The 5,699-nt window shown below is 38.5% G+C and overlaps 1 protein-coding gene across 1 annotated transcript in view; it reads left to right on the plus strand.

Moving 5' to 3' along the window:
• The window catches only part of Nrg3 (neuregulin 3), a gene marked incomplete at its 5' end in the record, with an annotated part of 1,166,638 nt that overhangs the window by 697,557 nt on the left and 463,382 nt on the right, over nucleotides 1-5,699 (plus strand). The window lies entirely within an intron of this gene.

Genomic DNA, 5,699 nt, shown 5'->3' on the forward strand with positions numbered 1-5,699 from the left:
GGGATTGAGCCCCTGGTCCCTGTGCCTGCTTGCAGGCACTTTAATCTGCTGCACTATTTGGTCAGCCTCCCCCCACTTTTTTTTTTTTTTTTTTTGATTGCTGAAGTATTTACCATACAGGTCAAAAGTCATCCTGACATAGCTCAGGAGGTGGAGGTGAAGCAGCCACTTCACAGCCTAAGGAGAAACTACGTGAGTGTACCTGGTGGGCAGGGGCCAAGGGCTTCCTGTACCACTGCTTCTACTCCGCAGAAGGTTAAACTGAGTCTCGGAGACCTGCAGCAACCTGCCGAGCTCTCTCACTGCTTACCTTCTGCACAGCACTGTTTTATGCCCACCTGTCTTGGTGTTTATTTACACACAACTGGGCAGCAGGTGGGGAACTGAGGCTTGATGTTAGCCCTGTCCCCTTGATCCTTTTTCTCTATACTTGTCTGCTAGGTAAACTCATTCATAATGTAAATGCTCATTTATAAAAAGAGAACTTAAAAATGCATACATTAAGCCCAGACTTTTCATAGAAAGCATGAAGATTTAAATCCAACTTCTTAACTGACTTCTCCACTTAGATATATAGCCCACCCCGAGCACACTTTTGCCCAGATGGGACTCATCCTTTCCCTCACAAATCTTGCAGTTTTCCAGTGCTTATTGTTTTAGCCAATGGCACTGCCACCTACTTCATTTCAGGCTGAAATCTCTGGTGCACTTCCTTTCTGTCCTCCTCTTTCTATTTCAGCTCGTATTGCCTTTCTACAATGAACCTTCCCGTGCCTTCCAGGGTCCATCAACAGCCTGACCAAAGTCCCCACCATGCACCAGAGATTCCAGGGAAGCACTTTCCCAACTGATATGACTTTCCTTCATCAGTCAAGACTGCCTCACATCCAATCAAACTGTCACTGTTAAGCGACTATGTAACATGGATACCATCATTTCCAGATAAATATGAAGCTCCTTAACTTGATTTTTAAGATTTTGTATGGTATGACCATTATGTATCTCCATAGCTCCAGCCCCATTACATGCTTGTTGCTCTCTGCAACTCTGACTTTCTGGTCATAGATGTTGATTTTGCTCTTATTAGTCTGATTAATCAATATTTGCTTTCCTCATTGAAAATTGTGAGTTCTAGGATAATAGGGATAGTTGATCACACTTAAATAGAAGTTATATTTCAATAACTACTATGGTGCTTTTGAATGTCACGGAGTCAAGATGTATTTGTTAAATGAATGACAGTTTAAGTAAATAGACTTATCTACTTCCCATGAATTGAGCATTGATTTTTCAGACAGTATCATAAAGAACACAAGTGTGAAATGGGCATAGTTTTGCCTTAAATGAAAAATCTGCTGATACATAGACTCCACCGATGAATATGCCCATGACCAGTGATGACACAAAGAATTTTGTGCTGAGGAGATCATGAATGTCACCCAGGAACAAGGTTTGATACAAAGACTTAAAACAGGAGCCTTCCACTGTAACCTGTGTTTCGCTAGAGGAGCCACATTCGCCATCTTTGGAACATGTCTATCCTGTCTGTGCAAACATTATGATTGTCTTCTTTTTTTAAAAGATGTATTTATTTATTTATTTATTTATTTATTTATTTATTTATTTGGTGGTACACCAAATGTCTATTTGTACACTATGTCTCACTGAGCATCTCAGACTCATAGTGATCCTCTTGTCTCAGCCTCCCAGTGCTGGGATTACAGGCATGTGTCACCACCACACCCAGTTTCAGTGGGCAGCACAGTGCCGGGCTGGCACAGCATGTAGTACTAGGGATCCTTGCACTTGCCAGGCAGGCTCTTAGACCACCAAGCTGTCTTCCTGGCCCCATGATTATCTTTCATCAGTGTCATTCATTCACTATGACAGTCTTTCTTCATGTCTTAGGAATTTCAAAACACTCATAAACTAGCAATAATGTAAATTCCTTTTTTCTTTGCACTGAATAATACACACAAAGTTTTCTTTAGTTGGATCCTATATGCCAAACATTATACTCCCTAGCATCAGTATTTTTAAAATATCACCAAACCTTTTTAATGATGGTGCTAGGTAAGAATCCTGTCGCCAAACTTGATTGCATCACTCACTGAAGGTGGTATGAATGGTAACTAGGCAGGATGCCCCTCAGTGTTTCCTGCAGCCTCTACAGAAATTGCATCCCTCTCCTCTGACATTTAGACTGGAATTGCTAGTTTCCATTCATTCCCACCAGTGCTAGCTTTATGTGGTCATTTGTAGGTCACCAGGAATCTTCATTCCTATCTTCTAATTGTAGAATTGTCTTGTAATTTATATAAAGGTGTAGTTGGCACATTGCCGCAAAGTTCAAGCTGTGATTCTAAGAAATCTAGAGACTGTGGCTCACCATACTTTGTGCTCTAGTTAAATCCTGAAGGAGAAAATCTGTATCTCTATTCCCACCAGAGTAGTCATCCATTGATCCATTTTCTAGGTGCTTTAATTCTAGATTTATTTGCTCTGTATGCATTGACATTTTTGTGGATTGTTCTGTTCTTTGACACAATTTATTATGGCTGATTCTCTGTATGGATTTATGTTGGTCTATTAAGCATTTATTTATGGCTTCTTGATTTTGTTTATATATTTATTCATATGTATATATCTTTTTGGAACATTAAATCGCTATAGCTGATTTTGAACCAAGATCCTCATGCCTCCCAAGTATCTGGCATAACAGGTGTGCACCACGGTGTACTGATGATGAAGAAGTTTTACTTTACTAAATTTTATTATTTAACAGTTAAATACTAGATGTAAAGGGAATATTCTCTTACCTTAAAAAAGTATACTAACTAGTACAAGTTGTATAAATAGGTCCAAAAAACTAAGTGAAAAATTGAACAAAAAAAACATAAAGGTATTAATCACATGAAAATGTTTTCACTTATTCACAATTACATAAATGTCAATCAAAGCAACACAATATTTGTTATTTGCAAATATTGAGGACGAATGTTTTAATCTAGGTTGCAGAATAGCATTTAGGATTTCAAATCATTACTCGGAGTGCAAATTAGTATAAATATTTGAAGAATACATTAACTATGTCTGTCAACACATAAAAGCAACCTAACTCCTTTACCAGCCATCTACTGTTGTGAATTTACCTAACAGATGCATTTTCAAAAGCACATCCTGATGCTTTTGTAAGAATTTCTGCTGTAAAGCTCTCTGAGCTGTCAAACCAAATGTGTTGGCAACATGCTAAAGACATACTAGACTTGATGAGATTGGGAGAGTCATATGGCTCCAGCTAATGAACAGCACACCAGTGATCACATAGACCAACCTACTGAACTAGGGCAGTGTGTGTTTACATAGCGATCACTAAAGAACAAGTAAACCCTGAGTTCCTGGAGATTGGTGGTGATCATGTGAAGAAAATGAACCTGTTTATGATAAATGATACATGAAACAGTTCTTGAAGGAAGCACTATAGAAATATATTGACAATGACTGTTGATACAAAGAGTGTGGATAGAAATTGGGAAAAGTGTTACTTTTTACTTCTTGTTTCCCTTTCACTTTAAAAGTATTTTTATTAAGTGTTTATGTATTACCCTTATATTTTATAAGGAAAACTCGTATTGGATTATATAAATCCCTGTTCTTGATGAAAAATATTCTAAAACCAAGGACTTTTGAAAATCTTTCTTTCATAAATGTGAACACATTTATATTACCATATTTAATACCAATACATATTTAATACCACACAGTTTCTCCTCTTTTTATTTAACTCTTCCCTTAGCACTTTATATTTCTCCTGTGTTCTCACATACTCAGTCTACACTTGTTAAGCTGTCAATACAGCTGGGAATCAGTTCTTGGTATTTTAGGGTTGTGCACCTAAAATTGAAGTAGTCCATTTATTTGTGAAATGATTATTCTTCAAGGTTTATGTTTGGTGTTAGGAGTACTTAATAAAGTGAACTCAATTACAGACTCCTGAATGGAATAAATATCCCCTTGTATTCCCCAGTGATTTTTGCATAATATCTGCAGTAATAGAATACATCTTCACTACTTTGAATTCAGTATTATGCATTTCCTCCATCACTCTTGACCTTCAGATAAAATCTACTAGGTTAAAAATCATGATTCCTGTTTTAATAAGTGACCGATGATAACCACACAGAAATAGGTAACTTAAACCATTGACACTATTTCATGTGCTTAGAATTTACAGAGCTTACTTTTGCAGAAACGGTTTTGTCCTCCATAGTCATTGAGCTTCTTGCTTTAGAATTTTTTTTTCATTTTTTTATTTCTATTTTTTAGAAATTTTTGTAAAAGTCATGTAGAAAAGACCAGATCAGAGGAATTGTTTTATTACTGTCTCAGCTGAAAGCAGTGTGGTAGTGTGAGTACTGACTGCTTAACAAGTCAAGGGTGTGAGGGGCTATGAATAAAGAGAGAACATTTTGCCATAAATTATTCAGCTAACCATGGGATACTGTTATCTCCACTTCAGTGGTTTTTAATTGCACGTGTAGGGATTCTGCTTATCTGGCATTCAATTTGATGCCAAGGTGCAGTTTGCCCAAGCAGGCAAAAGCAAGAAATGAGGATTTCATCAGAAAGCTGCTGCCATTTACAAATGTGTTATGGAACATGGCAGGGATGACAGAGGACAGAGACAGCATCAGTGGAGGGACACATAAGGACATGTGACATAAAACTCTTTCCTTTGGTCCTGCTGCAGCTTGAGTTCAAAGCCACATTGCATGTGCATCCTGTATCTCCTTAGTTGAAAACCCAAGGTTGGTCTCTAGGTCAAAGAAGACACTTTCCCCTTCAAATCAATCTCTCAGACAATCTACTGCATCTCTAGGCTACATGCAGCCTTGTCTCAATCTTGAAAAGCTGTTAGTTTTCAGTTTTGAAAGTCTATTCAAGATAGGTTTGTTAATCAAGCCAAGCAAGTTTCCTAAAATGTTTTGCACATCTCAGATTCCCCTTGGAGATATCATTTGGCACCTGTGTAGCAAATTTTCCTCAACAGTTTGCTTAGAAAAAATTAAATATTTTGAGAAGATTTCATTCGAAGCCCCTCCTTCATTTGCACTGCTCCCCACTGTTGCTAGCACTTCATGGTTTGCATCCACCCATCTCCAGTGCAATTGCCCGCATGGCATGAGATTTGCAGCCCTTAATACTTGTGGTGTCCTGTGCAGAGTGGAGAGGACATGGAGAGCATAGAGAGCTGCAGGTAAAACCTTCACTTTAAGGGTTAAGGAGATAGCCCAGCTGCATAAGTGCTTGCCTGGCAAGCATGAGGTTCTGAGTTTGATTTCTGGTACAAAAAAAAGTTACACAAAAAAAAAATCCTTCACTTGAAGGGCCTCAGGTAAAGAGAGAACACACAGCTTCAACCTACATAGTAATAGATATTATTGCATGGGAATTTGGTGCCTGGACACAAGGAAGCACTGTTCAGAACTGGTTGGTCTGTGTTTGTTTGTTTTTTTTTTATTTAGGACACGGTATACAGGGTGTACAGGGTCTCACTGTGTAGATCAGACTCATAGTGATCCTCCTGTTTACAGCTTCCCAAGTGCTGGGATCACAGGCAGGTGTCACCATGCCCAGTCTCAATCACCCTCTTAGGGCACCCCGGGGGCAGGGCCAGCATGCAAAGTTGAGAATATGAA

Source organism: Octodon degus, unplaced genomic scaffold (assembly GCF_000260255.1).
Source record: "Octodon degus isolate 3935 unplaced genomic scaffold, OctDeg1.0 scaffold00132, whole genome shotgun sequence".
NCBI lineage: Eukaryota > Metazoa > Chordata > Mammalia > Rodentia > Octodontidae > Octodon > Octodon degus.